Genomic DNA, 22,230 nt, shown 5'->3' with positions numbered 1-22,230 from the left:
ATGCAAACCATCATGGACACGAAAAAATAGAGGATCTGTCAATTTAGGTATCTCACAGTAAACTTATTGTATAATGACCTTAACTGGGAAATGAAATGTTCAATACAAAATTATATGTTTCTTGAAATGTTTTTTTTTTTATTAAAATTTGCTGATGTAACTCGGATTCAAAGACTGGATTATGCTTGTCGTATCCAGGTTGCAACTAAGGAATATACAGAAAGCTTTAGATTAAAGGTGTTTTCTTGAGTATGATTCTGATTACAAATTAAGTTTCATAAAAATTTAAATAATATCAACGTACATTAATTTCCTTGATTCGTATCAATAGTCTGCTAGCTTGTTAAAAGCTCAGGTCTTCAGGTTATTGCTTCTTTGGCAAAATTCCGTCGATTGCTGGCTTCTCCTTTCTGATTCGGCCTTCGTTTGCTGTTCTTGGCTGGCAATGCAATGTTTATCAATGGATTTTACCCAGCTTTTTAACAACTCCTAACCCGCTTATCAACAGCTTCTAACCGGCTTATCAATGGCTCTTAACCAGCTTATCAACGACTCTTAATCAGCTTAGCAACGGCTCTTAACCGGATTATGAAGGGATCTCAGCCGGCTTATCAACGACTCTTAACCGGCTTTTCAATTGCTTTTAGACGTTTTATCAACGGATTTTACCCGGCTTTTTAACAACTCTTAACCCGTTTATCAACAGCTTCTAACTGGCTTATCAATGGCTCTTAAATAGTTTATCAACGACTTTTAATCAGCTTAGCAACGGCTTTTAAACGGATTATTAAGGGATTTTAGCCGACTTATTAACGACTCTTAACCGGCTTATCAACGGCATTTAGACGTTTTATCAACTGTTTTTACCCAGCTTTTTAACAACTTTTAACTCGTTTATAAACTACTTCTAACTGGCTTATCAATGGCTCTAAACAGCTTATCAACGACTCTTAATCAGCTTATGAATGGATCTTAATCAGCTTATCAACGGCTCCTAACCGGATTATCGGCGCATCTTAACCGGCTTATCAACGGCTTTTAGACGTTTTATCAACGGCTTTTAGACGTTTTATCAACGGCTTTTAGACGTTTTATCAACGGCTTTTACCCGGCTCTTAACCAGCTTATCAATGACTCTTAATCAGCTTATCAACGGCTCCTAACCGGATTATCGGCGCATCTTAACCGGCTTATCAACGACTCTTAACCGGCTTATCAATGGGCCTTAAACGGTTTACCAACGGCTAACCTACGGCTTAACCTACTTATTTAATGCTTTTTATTTGAATTTAGGGATTTGTATATTAATTGCAAGAGACAGGTCCTGTGAAAAAAAAAATTTGAATTGAACTCAAGACTTCTGGAATGACAGTCCTACGCACTACCCATTACACTACAGGAACTACTCGGTAAAATATATTCAAAGAAACTTCTACAACAAAAAAGATACTGCCTTCATCAAGGACATTGACCCAAACATTAAATACTTTTTACATTCGAACACTTCCCTCAGTTTCTTTTTTGGCGTAATATACTTGGGTGCACTATAGAGACACAGAATATTCGAAACGACCACTCCCAGGAGCCAAAGTCATATCTCCAAGTTATTGACTTAAAAGATTACTTAAAACATATTTCTGAATGATTTTACAACTCATCTTCCTAGAATCACCGCATCATCCGGCCTCCAATTCACTTCCAAGTCCGTTCGGAGAGAAAAATTCCATGAATGAATTTAAATAAAACATGCCTTCTTTTCCGACCCACCTACAAGAGACATCTTCGAAGCACCTATAGCTACATTATATGCGAAGACCCATTCTGATGGTCCATCTCTTCCCCAACCGGGTGATCATCCTTCTCGACACTGATCCTCTAGCTGTGATAACACAAATTATTCCAGCGACAAATTTTCTAAACAAATTACACTGCCAGAGAACATCAGGCCAGTATAATGTTGAGAGGTTCCTAAATGACCGTTTCAGATGGTTTCACCGCATCCATAGCACAGCCTATGCTAAGGCATACCGTGATCATCGTCATGATGGCAATCATCACCATCAACATCATCTGTTTGCGCTGCTGCTCTGCTCCTGCTGCTGGACCAGCAATGATGCTCCACGACATCAGATATAGTCAAGTCAGTCTTCATTCCATTTGGCTGTTGGGGAGTTCATCCTCCATCGTATAAGGAGACTCTCTTTGGGACTAGGAGATGGATAGATAGCCTTGACGGTTGTCTTGTATTTTTGGAACTACAGTGACGACAACGCAATGGTCAACGTTTTTTTTTGTCCATTTTCAAATTCATCCCGTTTACTCTGTTGGCTAAGGATATTCTGGTTTGTGTGGTGTACTTGTTTGTGATTTCTAGATTTCTGTGGCATATTTTACTATGTCTGCTTTGGGAGTTGGTATATGGTACATGCCACAGTATGGTGTGGTGTGGAGTTAAGTTGACTCTGGAATGGTTCATAAATCAGAATATATATATAGAAGAGAGTGTGTGCTGAATGTCTAATATGAGGACGAAGAACCAAGAGGCCAGGATAAGTTGGCCATTTTTGCATAAAACACCGTTTGCATGTTGTAATTGTGAACATGTTCCATGATGGTTTCTCATGATGGGGACAAGTCAGATGGTTTTGAAGATGTTAAGAGTTTTATTTTTATTTTGGGAAAACAAAGAAGACACTGATGGTCTTATGAAGGGAGACTAGCTTTATTTTTTATTTTTATTTTTATTTTTATTTATATCTTCGTCTTCCTGTTGTGTCATTCATAAATGTCTTAACCGCACTATGTATGAACTGAAGACGTTGTTTTTGTTTGCCTTTTTTTGTACAAAGTACAGAAAACTTAGATATAGGTTGCATATAAGTGCATTGTTTTAAACATAAGTTTTAGCTGCTTTTAAATACTTCATTATTTTGCATCTGGAGGTCAGTGTTCAGGTCTCCAAATTAAAAATCAGGGTACTCGGAATGAGAACTGCCAGTTTAACGTAGATATTCTCTACCCATACTGGCAGTTAATATTTGTCAAACCAGCTGTCATTCCAAATGTGTCTTCCAATTTTTAGTCCGTTTGGCAATCGAACAACGATTGCGTAACGCATGCATAGTGCTGATTCAAACTTATCCACTTTTCGGGCATTATGGACATTATAATCGACTGAATACGTAAATCCGTAAAATTGCGAAGAAATTGTCGGTCAGTGGAAGCGATACTTATGTATATCGTAGTTCACGGTTATTCGAAAATGTTGAGGGCATAAATTCAAGTATTGATGGATGATACGAATTCATCCATTTTGTTCGCAGAAATTGACAAATCACGAGTTTATGAACTTTCCGTCAACTTTCGTTCTTTTAAAGAGGCGCAGCAGTTGACATTAGAGTTTTTTCAAATGTTTGCTTTGCCTCTCAGACTAGATCACGTGTTGATTCTCTCGGAACTCGATATTGTTGCTTGGTTTTGATACGGTTACTTAGAAAGATCGATGATATTATGACCGGTCTTCAAATAGAAGAGTTTCCAAGTGGGCGGTGATCTTGATAATTATTATTGTTGTTGTGATTTTCTTCAGGTCGTCGTCAGGAAGATTTTAAGCGATGAAGACGGTATTGAAGAAAAGGACCACATTTTATCTGCGGATTTTTTTGACATCCAGTTATGTCGTCAGTACAGGGGTTATTTGAATTTAGGGAGCGGACATTCGCTTCAACCTCTTCCAGTGTAATGGGATGTGTGATTAAAATGTTGATATCCCGATAGCTTTGTGCATACGGTTTTGTGGCCGTACAAGGTAGTTTGTCCAATATGCGATCAGTGTAGCCGGTTTTGTTTTAGGCGTATTCCTTCTGTGTCAATTTGTATAAAATAATTTTCCGCTTTTGGTTGATTGGTGCGGTGTTAAGTGCTAAAACATGAGACAATATGGTATCATAAAAATGGATATCGGCGTTGATAATATGAATCACAATTTCAGGATGAGGACAAATCTTATTCTATTTTTAATTAATTTTTAAAGTTTCAATTTTTCGCATAAAAAACACACAATAATGGCAATTTTCCAGATGTTTTTTCATTTTGACAGTTCTTTCCAAATTTCCTGTGGTTACAGTGATGCCAAATGTAGTTTTTTGGAGATTTTATTAGGAATTGTTCCTTTCATTTGATTTTTTTTAGCGAAATTTTACATACATACATTTGGGGGAAAATTGGGAAACTTTAGTGTTCTCACTTTCTAAAAGTTAAAAATAGTAATATTTACAATATTACTTGGGAAAAAGCAGTTATTTAACGGAAAATATGCCGCAATCCAAGAAAAATGATATTGCATTATTTGAATGCAAATTTAATACATCGAAATGGAGAGCAAAAGTTGCAGTGAAAGTGTTCCTGGGTGTTCAAACTCAATTAAAATTGAAGAAAATACCCAAAAAAAATCCCTGTGCAAAGGGTTATGTACTTGATGTACAGCTTCGCCAGAAAATGTTCGTACGAAACTGTAATGGTGGAAGATTTTACTTCCGCTTCAAGTTGTGTGTCAACGAGAACCATGGCGCATTGGTATCGCTACTGCCGCGAAGTTATCGTTGACCACTTTTTGGAGAACCAAGAAATTGGTACCAAAATTGGTGGGCCTGGACGCGTCGTTCAAATTGACGAGAGTTAATTTGGACGACGAAAGTTCAATAAAGGTTGTAAGGAGGATGAACATTGGGTTCTAGGTATGATAGAGGGTGGATCTGAGGATCTCAGGTTAGAGGTGCGTACTTGGAATGTACACAGTGCCGATGTAAGTTTTAATACTTATATAAACTATATAATCTTAATAATTTTTTTTCATGTCAGGGGCATGTACAAGATGGGACAGCAATCCACACGGACTACTGTAGAGAATATGATTGTCTGGGAGAGCATGGTTATATCCATAAAAAGGTGAACCATAGCGCCCCCGATAATCAATTTGTAGCAGAAGAAGGTACGCATACCCAACGAATTGAATCCCAAAAAACGTAAAACGTGCGTTCTATAATGATAGCTATAACCACACAATGCCTTGATCCCTTTGACGAGTTGTTTATGGAAATTTTGAAAATAGAATAATACAAACAATTAATTCACTGTTGTTTACTTGTATTTTGTAGCGCAAAAAGGTACTTACTGATAAATGAATTATTTAAGCGCAAGGAACTTTGCACATACTCAACCTAGCACCCACCTCAAATCCTATAGTTGGCCTAAGCAGGGGGGTTATATACCTCAATCTCTTTTCGTTGTGCTTGTCACACAAAAATAGTTTATGAAAGTTCGTTTTAAAATACGAAGAAACTTTGTACCCACCCCAAATCATATAGTGGGCCCAAGCAGGGGGGTACAGGGGCAGCATGCCCCAAATTATATACGTCACTCTTTCACTGCGTTGGACCATCCATTAAAATCAACTTTAAGTAGGCGTACAGAGTCAATAATACAAAATAAAATTCAAAAAAATTCGCTCCAATGTTTTAATGCTGTTCTATTAAGACCCCTACCTAACTGTAAAAAAAAATCAGAACGAAATTCGTGCTGCGGTAATGGAAAGTCGCCCCAAACTGGCAACAAGTCAAATAACACGAAATATTATGGCTTTATCTCTATAAAAGTTCGCGTTTCACGTTTTGTCGAAGTCGTTTCTGCAGAGCTACGCAGAAGCCCCATTTCTGTCTACGTGAATAATTCTTGAAAATACCGCCCGAAATGCACAAAAAGTGGTTAAAAACTATATAACAAAAACAAAAATTCTTACTCTCTATTTTTAGCACCCTTTCAACTCACCTTTTTTGATGAGGATGAAGACCGAAAATTAGTATTGATCAATCACGATCAATTTATATTTAAAGCCAAATAAAAGAAAGCTAGGTGCCATTACGACGAGATACACGTGAAGTTAAAGATCGGTGCATTTTTTTGTTCATATAGTTCCAGACCATGTAAACTATCAATGATATTAGGCAACTTCAAACACCAAAAATATTGGACACAACTGGTCATATTCATGACCTTTGGAAAAAACCTGTGGTGTTTTAGGAATTAATTGTTTATTTTCTTTTGTTTTCTGTTTAATAAAACGCTGAATCGGTTTCAATGTATTTTTTTTGTTTTATTTATACTTATTTCTTTAGCGAGATCAAAAATGACACGTCCGACCGATATGACTAACACAATTCAACTGAACTAACTACTTCGGTTGGCGTGCTTTTTGATTCTCTCTCTTTACTTAAATTCTATTCTAGTGGCAGCCCTTTACATTTATTATTTTAAATAAAGAAAAGAGATCTTACAGTTGTACATTTGGTTTTGTTTTTATTCTGTTTTTTTATATTTTTTGCTTACAATTCGGCCTTCCTGACACACAATCGTCCCGATTGTCTTCCGCTAACCGATCTTGATTGATGTATGGCTTAAGGTTTGCTACCTCCCATACTCCACTATAGGGTATTTGGCTGATCTGAAACCCTTCAACGTCACCCAGCACATATCTGTCATTAGGTAATACTTGCCTAACTTCGTAGGGCCCTTTAAACTTGGGTATTATTTTCTTACAGACATTTGATTTACTAACAAAATTTTTCACCAATACATAATCTCCTACTTGATATTTCTTATTCACTCTCATCTGATCTTTCTTTTGTTTATTATACTCCTGTACTCTCATTATCTTCTCAGCCGCTCTCGTTCGTATTTTCTTTAAATCCCTATCACTCTCATTATTCACTAATCCCTCCAATACCTCCTTTAATGGATCAACAACATCTCCCCTTTGACTTACACCAAAAAGCAACTGACTTGGATGAGTTCCTATTCCTTTATGTAAAGTATTATTCATGACGAACTCAATCTTCACTAACGCCTTATCAAGTGACAATTCTAAGCCGCCGTTTGTGATTTTCGCAAGCATAGGCGCCAAACTTCTGTTCACCCTTTCGACCTGTCCATTGGCCTGAGGTGATGCTGTGGCAATTTTCACGTGCCTGACGTTGTTTTCATCTAAAAATTCACTAAAGGCAGCAGAGGTAAACGCACTGCCTCTATCAGACACAATGACTTTAGGTCTACTATACGCATTGAAGTAAGATTTTAAACAAGAAATCACTTCTTTTGTGCCTGCAGAACTTACTGCATACAACCTAGTGAATTTTGAAAACCCGTCTACTACCAAGAAAACATATCTTTTCTTGCAAGATCTAAGCGTCACCGGACCAAAGTGGTCGATATGCACAGTGTCGAATGGTACATCACCCTTCGGGATGTTGTGCATGAGACCTTCATGCTTGCCCATCTTTGCTGAAAATACTAAACATTTAAGGCAGTTACTAATGTGGTCCTTCACTTTTTTATTTAATTCTGGAAACCAATAGGATTTCAGAATGTTGTCTACCACTTTTTCGGATCCTACATGTCCTAACTCATCGTGATATTTTTGCAAAATATTTCGTTCCATGCATGATGGCACTACAAACAGTATATTCTTTCCCATTTTCCTATAGACTAACCCGTTCCTCAACTCGTACATCCTATCCTCTTGCACCTGTAACTTTTCCCTAATCTTTTGTATATTCTCATCCTTATTTTGGCAAATCGACAACGTTTGTTCGAATGTGTTATCTTCAAGTACCAATATGGTGGGTATACGACTCAACGCATCCACATGCTGCATCTTCCCACCACTTCGATGCTCCAAGACGTAATCATAGTCTTGTAGCTCGAGAGCCCATCTAGCAATTCTAGGATTTATTTCCTTTTTATTTAATGTTAACGTCAAAGAGTTACAATCTGTAACAATCTTAAACTTTAACCCGTGTAAATAAATCCTGAATCTTTTTAACGCATTGATAATTGCTAGTGTCTCTAATTCGAAGCTATGATACCGTGATTCGCACTCTGTTGTACGCTTCGAAAAATAAAAGACTGGGTGGAAAATCCCATCTTTTTTCTTTTGTAGAAGAATTGCCCCAAAACCCAACGCGCTAGCATCGCAATGCAACTCGGTTTCGTCCCGCGGATCGTAAATCGCTAATATTGGTGACTCGAGTAATTTCTGTTGAAGCACTCGGAAAGTGTCAACCTCTTTTTTTCAAATTTGAACACTGCATCTTTCTTTATTAATTTATATAACGGTTCAGCTAACAGAGAGAATCCCTTAACGAACCTCCTAAAGTAGGAACATAGTCCCAAAAAACTATGTACTTCCTTAGCATTCCGTGGGATAGGAAAATTCTTCACTGACTCTATCCCTTTTTCGTCAGGCCTAATACCTTTCTCTGATATTACATACCCTAAGTAATGGATTTCTGATTCTAGAAACCTACATTTATCCTGACGCAACTCTAACTTATTCGCAACTAACCTCTCAAAAACCTCATACAATATTTCCAAATGTTCTTCCACCATTTCAGTCGCTACCATAATGTCATCTAAGTAGATGGCAACCTTACCAGCTCGAATTAAATCCCCAAAAACCTCGTTAATGAATCGTTGAAAAGTCGAAGGCGCGTTCCTTAAGCCAAATGGCATTTTGAGGAACTCATACTGTCCTAATGGAGTCACAAACGATGTATATTTAACTGACTCTTCCTCCATTTTGATATGATAAAAAGCGCTTTTCAAATCTAATAGTGAGAATATCTTTTTATTTGCTAATCTATCCAACAAGTCATCTATTAGAGGAAGGGGGTAGTTATCTTTAAGTGTAATTTTATTCAAGGTCCTGTAATCGATACATAATCTTATATCGCCTGTTTTTTTCCTTACCAATACTATGGGAGAGGCATACTCCGATTTGCTAGCCCTGATTACGCCTTTCTCTAATAACTCATCTAATATTTCCTGAACTTTCGCCTTTTCTAAATAGGATAACCTTCTGGGTGCACAATTGAAAGGTTTATCATTTGATATCCTAATCTTCATCTGCAGATCGGTTTTGGGACACTCGGGACGCCTGCGGTTCATGAAATCCCGGTACATTTCTTTAAATGCTTTCTTTATTTTTAGTGGTTGTTTACATTTTTCGTTAAATTCTACTTCGTTTAATTCATCAATATTTATGTTCATTAATTTAAAATATTCTTCAACAGTATTGTTTTTTTTTTTCATTTGTTACATTCATAGATTTAAATGCATCTTCATCTGTAACTTCATAATCGCTTTCATTATTTTCTTTTTCTAGTATACTCTCATTTATAATATCATTTTTTTCTAATTTATCTTCTCACATTTTTTTCTCTTTTTTTAATTTTAATCCTGCCAATTTTAAAAAATCTCTACCAAGTAATACTGAATGCTTCAAAGTATCATCTTCTACGACATACAGTTTTAATTCAATCTCCTCGAAATCAAAATAAATACAAACATTGACAAAACCGAGTATTTTTAATTGACTTTTATTGATACCATAAACTATTCTACATTCGTTATCTTTAATTAAAAAATATGAGGGCACATGTTGCCTTTTTATTATTGAAATAGGGCTGCCAGTGTCTAATAATGTTCCTAAAGATAATTTATATGTTAACAAATTTATTCTTAATACAAAATTTAATTGTCTTACATATTCGTCCTCTTCATCTTTGTTGATGGCATGTAGTACTACGGCCTTCCTACCGGGGCACTCGTCTGCTCGATGTCCAAACTGGGAGCAAACATGACATGCTCCGTATTGTCTCCTTTCCTTTCGGCACTCATAAGCGTAATGCCCAAGTGAGTTACAATTGTAACATCGGATCGTCTTGATGTCTACCTTTCCTGGAACTGCCACTTGTCTGGATGTAGAAGGACCCGCGTTCGCTGGAGCGGACATCCTTGACGATAGCACCTTAGCCTTGGGCAATTCGATTTGCCTGAATGCGTCAGCCAACTGTTGCTTCGTCGTGAAACACTGGATGCGTGCTTGAGTCTTCAATCCAGGATCAGGTATTCCTTCGATTAGATTCTCCAACACTTCCTCTTCGTCCAGATCTAGTTTATTTGCGAGAATAATTTTCTCATGCATATAATTTTGGAAACTCTCCGCAGTCTGCCATACTCTCCCCTCGAACGCTCGTTTTAAACTTAATCGGCTCTCATTTGTCGCAAACATTCCATCCATCTCCCTCAATAATTGCTCTGTCGTCATGAAAGCGAGATTGGATTTTGAGTGAAACCATCTTAACGCATTTCCACTCAAACGACTCGAAATAAGTATTCGCGCATTATTGTCATTTAATTTGTATGCTTCAACTACATCCCTCAGCTGAGCAGCCCAGTGTGAAAAGTACTCTCCTCGGAATTCTGGTAAGAGTTCTTTTAATGCTGCTACAGCTACTCCGACGCCACTGGAACTAGGAGTATTGAATTCTTTCTCCTTTAAAATTTCCAGTTCTCTTTTTAAGAGCTCGTTCTCTTTCATTTGCAAATTGAGTTCTTTCTTCAGTGATGTCATCTCTCGCTCCATTTGTTCCATTCGCTCTTTTGTTCTGTCGTTTTGTTGTCTCTCGTTCTCATTGTTTCTCTCGTCTGTATCTCTTTCATTATTTCCCTCATTTGTTTTTTCGATGTGTGTGCTCTCCATCTCCATATTTGCTGTGGCAGCGTTTACGCTGTCTACAAATATATCTATGTGCGCATCATCGCTGTCGTCGTCGTCGCCGCCGGCATCTGGCTGCACGTACTCACCCCTTATTTCTGCTGGTAGGGAGAGCAATCGCAATATTAGCTCGGCTTTTGTGCCGTTGGTTTTTTTTTGTAGCCTGTCTAGCCACGACCGCAGCTGAACGGCTGTATATTTTTTCAGCGATTCGACTCGTGATTCGTCGTTTTCCATTTTGCGCGACACAAATTTCGTAACTGAATGCGGTTTCAAGAGCAAAAATGTTAGTTAGGCCTTATATATTTTCTTTCTTTTTTTTTTTTTTTTTTTTAGTACACTAAACCGCATACAGATTTGGCGGATATCTATCCCACTTCTGATTTTTAGGAATTAATTGTTTATTTTCTTTTGTTTTCTGTTTAATAAAACGCTGAATCGGTTTCAATGTATTTTTTTTGTTTTATTTATACTTATTTCTTTAGCGAGATCAAAAATGACACGTCCGACCGATATGACTAACACAATTCAACTGAACTAACTACTTCGGTTGGCGTGCTTTTTGATTCTCTCTCTTTACTTAAATTCTATTCTAGTGGCAGCCCTTTACATTTATTATTTTAAATAAAGAAAAGAGATCTTACAGTTGTACATTTGGTTTTGTTTTTATTCTGTTTTTTTATATTTTTTGCTTACAGTGTCGTATACTCAAAGTTAAATTTCCCACTGTCCAATGATGACGTCTCGTTAATCCTTATATGAATTCAGCATTTTAAGCATAGAAGTAAGTGTACGTTTGAAATCATATTTTCAAACGACTGAAGTGAGTGTTGATTAGTCTTTGCATGGGGCACATTCGCCAAGTGCCTCATCTGTATGCTAATAGTTCATACCACCAATATAATTTCAATTAAGTATTTACAAAATAAAGTATCGCTATCTTTTCTAAGTTTCAAATCCAACTGTATTTTTACAATTGCGAAAGGCAAATGAACTTACATACTTGCTCTTTGATGAAGAATTAATACTATAAATTTATTATTAATACTCAAAAAACATTTATAGTAAATTTGTTACTAAATTTTATTAGGCCTTGCCAGTGATGGAAATCGACTTTTTTCGATTGTACTGAAAGCTGAAACAAAAAAGTACTAAAAAAGGCCAAATAGTAATGAGCTCTTTTAAATGGATTAAAGTAAACGAACACACACATTCAAAAACAAAATGTAGGATCCCCATATCACAGTTAGGAGTTTTCATTGAAACTTATCATTGAATATTTGTATTTTGTGAGCTTCAATGATTCTTATAACTGATAACCAGTGTTGGGACCGCTTAGAAGCAAAAGAGTGGTAGAAATGATGTAAAAAAGGTGGTAGAAAAGTGGTAGAAATTAAAACCAATTTTTATGTAGTAAATCTTATATTCAATAACTTGTTAAAAAATATAAAAAATTAAATAAACAATAATTCAGTTCTTTCAGTTTCAAATATCACAATTCACAATAATTAAATTAGTTAGAAAAACTTTAAATTATTTTTTGCTATATCACCGGAAAATTTAAATTATGAAGCATATTTCAGTAATGCTTCCGGAGGATTCAAATTCTGAAAATTTACTGAAATTTCTCTTGAAGCCAAAATGTTGTGCATGGTTGTAGTTTTTAATTTATTTCCTTTTTCAATTTTTATATTTTATTTTATATGAAAATTTGCGTTAGGCGGTGGGCGCTGCTATGCGGTAAGCAACAAAGCTTCAACATATAAGAAGATATGCTTTCAAAAATTTAATTGTCCATTCCGTGTTTTAATTTTTTCTATCAAAAGCCACTGTGAAACAATGTCATCAGTTTTAAAAATTTTTAGTAATTGATTTTCTCCAATTAATTTTCTCCACTTATTATTAATTTACTCTAGTTCTGAGTTATTTAGAGTTGGTGAAAAATGTTTCGTGAGACCTAAAACTGATGGCATTGTTCCATCAATGATATTTTTCGGGTTTAAATATTTGAAAAAATGTTAGTTCATCGTTTAAAAGGTTAAACCTTTCTCCAATTTGAACACATAATTCAATATAATAGCTGCACATAACTTTTCGTAGTTACATTACATCTTGTTCAACAATATCATTTTCAAGTAAGTACCTTTCAAAGTAAAGGCCAAAATACATTTAAGAATATGGTAAATAGTTTTCACTGTTTTTTATATTTGTGTTTACATTTATATTTTCTGGTTTTACAAAATTTGTCATTAAATTTAATTTTAATGTAGCCATACTTTCGAATATCAAGTGTATTTTTGTGTTCTCAGATTGAAATGTTTTATTTAACTGGTTTATAATTTTAAGATTTGTTGACAAAAAATTTAAATATACTAAATTGTCTTTGTTTTTTAAAAAATTAAAAATTTGTGAAGCCTTAGAAGAAGGTTCTTCAAATGCGAGCAAAATAAAGTAATGAAACAAGGGATCCCACTGCTCTATAATTCGGTTTATAGCCATTTCCATTGAAAGCCAACGAGTTTGACAAACCTTTAAAATTTGGTGGCAAAAGTAAAGAATCTATTTTATACAGAGATTAGACAACTATGTAAGATCTGTACAAGGAAGATAACACAACAGCAACCCAGAGAAAAAGAAAGATAACTGAGGTAAAAAAGTGCATGGGAGAAATCCATCATAGCGATTTTGTATGCTGTTGTGTTTGTGGAGTGGACGCGTGGAGTTGTAGTCGTATGCGTATGGTATATGGTAGAAGGTAGAGTTTAATGATAGGTGAACGGCGAGTTGCAAAAAGTGGTAGAATTTGCTTTTTAGGTGGTAGATTTTCATGAACACCAAAAAGTGGTAGAAATACCACTTAAGTGGTAGAAGTCCCAACACTGCTGATGACTTACAAAGGTATGTAGATAATTTTTTACTCAAAAGTTTTGTTTTTTTGAAGTGGTTTGCTTGTAACATTTTTACTCACAAGGTTTGTATTAATGATGAAGCTGTGACAACATTAATTTTTTATCAGATTTTTCGTTTGTATCAGTGCAGAGCACGTTTGCACTTGATTTCTTAATTTAGTTTTAATTATGTTTTGGTATGAAAATTTTGTTTCGACATTTGCCGAAGAGTGAGGAACACAAAGGCACCCTGAAAAATGCCATGAATATTTTCAAAAATTAACTCATTGCATTCATTTTTAAGGAGACCAATTTTTGCCCAAAAATCTGATATGGAAACATTTCTCATGTTTTTAAATATTCGCAGTCAGCTAGAGCTCTATATTCATTGTTTATTAGTTCAATATTTTTGTGTTCATTGGAAAAAAAACTTTAAAATAAATTGAACGATAGAGTAGTTGAGGTTTTGTTTCTCATAATTGGATTCAAATTCACCAAGTCCAAAGTAATAACACAAAGGGTCCCATTGCTCCAAGATGCGATCAAGTGCTGCCTATTAACACAAAAAAATTAGCATAAGCGCAATTTTAAAATGAATGCATTCTTTCAAGTACCTGACGGGAAAGCCATTGCGTATCTCAAAATTTTTAAAATTGTGTGCAAATTAATTCCAAAATGTTCTTGGAATTACAACCTTCTGCTAGAGCTGTTACAAAATCGGTGATTTATTTCCTTTATTAGATTATCGACCAATTCTAGGACATTTACAATTAGACTGGGGACGGCTTTCTTTAATTTTGCCTGAACACCGTTTGTTTTGCCCATCATAACAAGGCAATTATATGCGGTGAATACAACCATGTTTTTAAATGCAATATTTTTTTGTTCAAAAATATTTTTAATTGTGTTAAAAATTCAGGAAGCCTTTCCGTCAAGAAAACTTCAGTAAGTATCAAAAACATACCATGGCACTTTTCGTCGTATATTCGAATAACCACCGCCAAATTTTTTTGTATAGGTATATCGGTACTTTCATCTACAACTAATGAATAATATTGGCGGTTTGTTATTTCAGAAATAATTTTCGAATTTTCCGGAGCCATTATTTCTTTGATAATTTTTTGGCATTTGTGTCGATTCATGACCATTTTTTTGACAAATTTGACATCAACAAATATTTCAATAATACACAACATTTTTACTTATTTTTTCAAAGGCTTCAATAAATCCACCGAAATTGTTCATCCATTTCATTTATAATAATTTATGCAATTTTATAATTTGTATATAAAGGGGCGTTCATGAAAGTTTTGTCTGAATCTTTACGATTTTACGTCTTCGGACCTTTTTTGGGTAATTGTGATTTGGGTATGTTCTATGGAATTAATCAATTTTGTATAAACAATTCAAAATAGTACTGAAAATGGCAAAGATGTACTTACGTACTGAGAAAATCAGATAGTACTGAATTCAGTACAATAGTAAGCCTTTTACCAACGGTGAAACTTGCCTAAAAAACAATTCATGTAAAGTCTAAGAAAGTACCGAAAACGGCAACGGTATAGTCATAATTTAGAAGAAATAAACTTACTTAACACATTATTTTTTCTGAACACAAAAAACACAAAAAACTAACAAATATAATAACTTTACAATTTTAAAATAGTTATGGGCATCGGCACTGCCAAAATGCATTCCCAACATTTGGAATATTCCAATATCATTGTAGTTTTCAAGGTCTGCAACTCTCCAATTTTACTTTATTTCACTCTGATATTAAATTTTTCGAGAACATATTTTGTACACTTCTGTTTTCCCATGATGTCTAATTGGTAACTATATCAAATAAAAGATCATTGACGTAAAATAACTCTCGTTCCTATATCGGGCCTAAAAAATGTTTCACTTGCTCTAAACGAAGACGATAAATGATATTTAAACAATTCACAGAAAAATTAATAATTTGAGTAGGTTTTCCACGATATGCCTTTAAATAACTTTAGAACTTCAACTTTAATCTTTTTCATCATTATTATAATCCGTTAACATCAATCTTAAAATTACATTTCCTCCAACAAAATTGGCCTTCTGTCATAGAAGTCATGACTTTTAACTCTTATTTTTACCATTCAAAGTTTTTTTTAGCTTTGATAGCTTCCTTTTTCTCATTCATCCCGATTTCTACACTATTCTCACTGACTAACTGTTGGCTGGAATCTTCTTCCGATTGGCTAAGGTACTGCTCTACTGACAAATTTTCAATTGGAAGTTAAGATGCACTCCCGCTGAAGGTCTCACATTGCAGCAATAAAACAATTTTTAACAAACAAAATTATACTGAAAATTACAACGATGTATTTATGTCCTGAAAAAATCAAATTGTACTGAATTTTTCCTTCACTGTCAGATAACCTTATTTAGGACAAAAATTCGAAATCCAATAACATAAACAGCCTCATTCTTCATTCGAATGGCCACTGATAACACAACACTCTTAACTTAGGATGTGTACACTTGTCCAGTATAAAATATGTATGTAAGGAACCAAAACATTCATATACCGTTGGTTATGATTTTAACCGATCATAGCATCAAGACAGGACGATAAAATGACCGCTGCTTCTATACACACACACACGATTATTTTTACTTATTTCTTACTTTTTTTCTCCCTTTTCAATCAAAATTTATTAACACATATCTTCGATTGAACATGGCGCCCTGCCGTGTCAAATGTTTTGCCCATTTAACATACCAACCGATCCTCATAAATTGCAACAAAAGGGAAACACTGAAAACAACCACAAACAAAACAAAAATTTAAATAAAAGAAAAAAAGAAGTAAGAAGTAAAAAGTAAAAAGGGTCCAAAACCTATACCTCTTCTTTATATAAGACTGAAGTTCAAATCGATCGATCGATTGCTAAGATTAGGCCATCGAAAGATCGGAAGATATCGGTATGATCAATGCGGCATCCTTTATTCAAAAGATGATGATGGCGCACGATGTAGGGGATGGGATGAGAGGATCGAAAAGAACACACCATCTGTGTACTACAGGTAAGGATCTTTTAAAAACAAATCAGTGATCAGTGACAGGTCAAAGAGGGCCAAACAAAACTTTTCATTTGTGACATAATTAAACCGAAGATCTTAAGTTCTCTCATGTGGACTGCCTCTTGCGATGAATTTACAAAACCTCCAAAAATATTTCTACTCATGAAAAAAAGTTCCTTAAATTAGCAGTTCAGATTCGGCATTAAAACTGTAGGTCCCTTCCATCCCAGAAATTACTGGCACAGAGGAAAAGCTGAGACCTATAAGACATAAGTTCTCTACAAGCTATTCCGACACCTTATTTGCTTATTTTTTAATTCATTTGAAGTTATATTTCTTTAAAATTAGAGACCACTTCGTCGTCTTTGTAAACGTTGATCCAGTTGAAATTTTACGGCCCAAATTACTTAAGTCCGGCACTGGAAACATGAGTGCAATCAGGAAAAGTCGAGGATCGATTCAACAAGAGGAACCCTACAAATAAACAATCATTCATGCGAATTTGCTCAATTGACTCAATCCGATCCAACTGTGCAAGCGACTTCTCAGAGTGACCATCTTAACTGCGCTGTGCTGCGTTGCATTCCGCAAGGGATTTGTCGTTGTTTGTCCACTTCCTGGATAGATTTATGCAACGAGTTACATACCTTATGCATATATCTTCAACTCTCAGCGGCCTAGGTTTTAGCACCTTCCTTAAGGCGCATTGGATTTCATTTGAGGTGCATCGAAAGCCGATCGGTAATTAATTAAATTCAATTGGCAAACAGATCGTGTGTGGTTAGTGTGTTTCTATGTTCCTGCGTGCCGATGCGGCACCTGGAGCAACATTATCAATCATTCAACAGGGTGCTGCACATGCAAATGAGAACGAAAAAAGCTTATAACGCAACAACAAAAAAAAGAAAAACAAATGATTACACAACCTGTGCCACAATTAATTATCGATCACATAGTTCAGGGGGATTCAATGCGTCGTCGATGGTCGCGGCTCGATAGTCTCGAACAGAGACTAAAGTATCCTGCTGACTCTAGACCAACTGATCATTCCTGGTCGTGCCCAACAATCACCACTAACCACCCCACCCGCAGTTTGAGATGATGCCGGATGAATGGAACCGACATGATGAGTTGCCTCAAACACGATCCACTATATCACCGTTGGTGGTAATTGATTCCATGTGGATCGCATGATCTGTCAAATTAGTCAAAATCGCTAAGGGCCTCATTCATCTCAGGCTCAGGTCGTTTGGGGGCCACTTGACTTAGCCTCAGTACAATTCGGAAATAATTGCAAATATTGTCTATGTTGTGGTTATTTTGGTTTAGCTCGGTATTTGGTTGTAAGTCTAGGATCGAGGATCGTTGAGATCGGACGTAGTCCATGGTCGAGTGTTGTGCAAACAATATGTTCCTCCTGATTTGTCTAAATATTTATTCTGACTCTGGTATACATATCTATACTCTTTGCTTCACTCAGCACAACTGCACTCACAATATTCGCGGCAACATTATAATTGGAGCTGCTTCTGAACCAGCAGTAGTAGGTTAGGTATAGATGCAGTCTGGTTCAGTGGCAGTGGCATTAATTTTTATTTCATTTCGCTTTAGTGGTCTTATGTTATGGTTGCGTCCTTTTGACGATGGAAGCTCGTTATCAAAACGAAATCATCTTCCAATTGTCTGCACTGCAACAGAATCATCATCAGGTCCCAAATCATGGTCGTCATTGTCATCATACTCTTAGCAGGGATATGTTCAAAATTTAAGTCGTGGAACCTTTACTATAAGAGCATCACAACAAAGACGACAACACTTCTCAGTTCTCACTTCGCCATGCCAAACCCTATTACCTTGGAAAACCGGACGTGCTACAGCTATACGAGTAGGTATGGAAGTAGGAGAAGTACGAACTCTTGCCAAGTTACAATCTTGCGCAACGGCTGATACTGATGCTGAGGCCCGAGACTGAAATTGCAATGATGATGATGATGATGACAGAAGTGAAAATGAGGAGCACGCGTAAAAACGTGAATCCGCTTTTAATTAAACAATACAGAAGCAGAAGCACTGTGTACTGAAGGAGTTGGATTCTTCTTTCTTCGAGAGGATGGAAGCCGACTACGACGACGTCTTCGGCCACTGTGACGACGACGCGACGCGAAGACGGGTAAAACAAGTGGTTTCTTGCAGAAGAAGAGCATTGCTTTTGGGTGACAACCTCAGTGAGTTATGAGTTTCGTAATCACGACTTCTTGTTTTGATTTCTTTTGGTGTACAATTTGAATTGGATGATCTTCGTCTTCAACGCAAAAATAAAAATTGAAAAAATTCCTTGGAACAACTCCCCCCAAGAGCACGAGTGGATAGCCTCAATACAATTATTTTATCGAAATGTTTCTAATAGGAGATACGTTCGGTAAAGATGGTTGCATGGAATTGATTTGTTAACATAAATAGATTCTAAGCATCCACCAATTTTGGAATGAATGTTGAAAGTTGTACCTTTTTCAAAATCAGGGCTTCTATATTTTTTGTGGCCAGAAAGACTTCTCAAAGAAATGTATAAATTCTTAGGATAGAAATTATTGAAACAGTGACAAAAATATCAATAGGAACATTGCGTGCCACTATGGGTCGAAGCCCACAACGTTTAAGAGCTGTCAAAGAGGGAAAGCATAAGGTCGGTCGTTATGAGTTAAGCTTCCTTTTTAAATTTAATAATATTATGGCGAAATAAATGAAAACATAATTGATACAAAATATTATAGAGTTATTATCGTAGGGTGTTGTATGCTTGTACTAGAACTTATTGCACAACTAGGTACATTTTTAGTCAGGTTTTTGAAAAAATAATTAGTTGTCATAATAAAATCAATTTTGATGTTAATTGTAATCTGCTCTATTTAATTTATGTCATATTATTTCGAACACAAAATTGTTAGGTTTAAAAGTTATTAGGTACTTTCTAATCTTTCTCTGTTAGGTTCAGGTATTTTCTTCAATTTACATTTTTAAAAAGCCAATAAAATATTTAAAAATTCCGTGGTTCCAATGAGTACGAACGAATTTGTAAAAACTTTTAAGAAATAGTGACAGTGTCGAGCTTTAAAGTTTAATTGTTGTGGCACATATTTCTTTAAATGCCTCGAAATGCATACATTTTGGACAGATTTGTTTGTCACTTTGATAATTAAAAAAAGGGGTTTTTTATAACAAAGAAGATTTTTACCAATACACACATTTTCACTGTGTGTCCCCGCTACCTTTACGAATCTCATTCTCTTCAAGGTTTTGAACTGATTGAAGCGCATTGATATTTTTTAGAGCTGCCCCCAAAAAAAAAGTCGAAGGGTAATTTTTTTTACTAATCTTCAACTTATCCGAAAAGCAAGAGTAAAATCTTAAATTGAAACCATAAGTAACTTCAGGTTTTTAAAATATCCCTTGGACCCCAAACAGAACTACCGAAATCAAGCGAATCAATGCAGCAGTTTTCTTTCCTCACAGCTCCCTCAACATTGAGTCTTGCACCGTTATATATGTAGATAAATCGACTACACAAAATCCAAACTGTCTTTATTACAAACAGCTTCTTCTAAGATTTCCTTATGAGGTGAAGAGTGTTAAAGCGGATGATGTCACCTACATCTTAATTAATGAGGAAGCCTTACAATGACGGTGCTCAAGAGATACAAAAGTGTCAGGTTTACAACGGGCAATTATTATTTTTAAAGCTCTCTTTTGAGTTCTGTCCAAGAGACTCAAGTGGATTATTGAACAACCTATCTAGATATGGGAATCGCACCTTAGTTTTGGGCTTTATAAATTATAGCCAGATCAGAAGAGGTAAAAAACTTCTCGCATTGGCGGAGAAAACCTAAACACTTAGCAACTTTTTTTGAGGCTTGAAATATGCGCTCACTCCACAAGAGATGGTTTGGGATGTACATACCTAAAACTGAAAGCTGTTCAGTCTTCCCATGTGTATTGACATTAGGCAGGGTAACGCTTTTGCAATAGTGGAGAGCATTAAGTTTTCGAAACATACAATTCTACACTGTTTTTGATTCCCCATTGGATATTGCTATCAAGATCAGAACTTAATGAGCTTATCATGCGCTACCGTTGGAAGTTCGCATTTGAAGAACAAGGATGAGAATACAAAAACGAATGTGAAAAACTAAGGGTACTGTCATCAGCGAAACATTTATAAAAATTAGGAAGAGTGTCGGAGACAAAACAGAGCCCTGGGGTACACCATCGTTTATTTTGGGATATAAGATTGAAACCCATCCAATACTACTTAAATTGATCGGTCTGAAAGGTAATTGTCCCAAAATCCTCATATCATCGTTCTAACGAGTTAAAAATTTTAATTCATTACAGATTTTAATTGCATTTGTAACATAAGGGAAAGGTATAGTTGTACCTTGTAATTTCAACAAGTAAAAAATAAAAAATGACCAAATTCTAGTTCTTCGAAGTATTCAACAGATCCTTATTTAATGAAATATGAAAATACCTTTCATTTTCCAAACACAGATTTTAGATGCCAGCGAGCCACTACATCGTAATTGTTCAAATTTACTGTATAAACCGTCTGAAAATTGAGAAAAAAACCATCACAAACGATTCCTAAATTTATCGGCATTACTTTCACCAAGAGATTTTATGCGGACATGTTTGCCATCAATTATTTCAATTATTCTATGAAATTTATAGTTTAAAGAATGCACTTACTAATGAAGCGGCAAGAGCACTTAAAACGCTTAAAAACAATTTTCGGAACATAGTTTTTACAGATTTGAAGTCGCTAAACAGCCGTAGAACTCGTCATTCTATCTACTCATGCAATTACATCCCATGCTTCCGGAATCGTAGCTCACACGAAGAACTTTTTTCTTTAAACGACCCTAGGTGTTTTCATCTACTTTTGTTATAATCCAAGCTTCTGCACCATGAGAATGATTAGGGTCTTCTACAGCTACATTAAGTAGTACCCGTAGCGTGATAGTTAGTGCGTTGGACAGTGTTGAGGTTATTAGAATTAACTTGCAGCGTGATTTCGACAAGATTCAGCGATATTGCGACGATTTTAAACTGAAAATAAATATCCAGGAGACGGAGACAATTCTGTGCCGGATTCCGTTACCTAGGGCCACGAGGGATACTTGCAAGAATTGGCGCAAGATAGTCATCGTTGATCTTCAAGGGCAGCCATTAGCGAGCAAAAGTGAAGTGAAGTACCTCGGTATCTTGTTAGATCTAAATGCTACTTTGACAAGGCCAGAGGAGCCTTCGCTCTGACCGGCCCCGGCTGTTTTACAGTAGCCGGCTTGACCCCAAAGTGAAGGTAATTTGCTACATGGCCTTCATACGGCCGATGTTCGTTTATGGTTGTCTTGTGTGGTTTAACGTTGCCCCTTGCCAGATGGAGAAGTTTCGGGTGTTCGAGCGGCAGTGCTTACGACTCTGTATCGACTTATATCGAACAGCCGATTCTTCTTACGTGCATTACTATTCCAACGAGGTCCTATAGAATGGGGCTCGAATCAAAAGAATTGACAATTTTGTGATAAAACTCGTTCGAGGTCACTTTGCAAGAGCTATGTCTTCTACAAAAAATTTAATTTGCGGGGCGTTCTATCCGAACGACGAGTATTTTGAGAG

This window comes from Eupeodes corollae, chromosome 1, assembly GCF_945859685.1.
Source record: "Eupeodes corollae chromosome 1, idEupCoro1.1, whole genome shotgun sequence".
Taxonomy (NCBI): domain Eukaryota; kingdom Metazoa; phylum Arthropoda; class Insecta; order Diptera; family Syrphidae; genus Eupeodes; species Eupeodes corollae.
Note: the sequence above shows the minus strand (reverse complement) of the source record.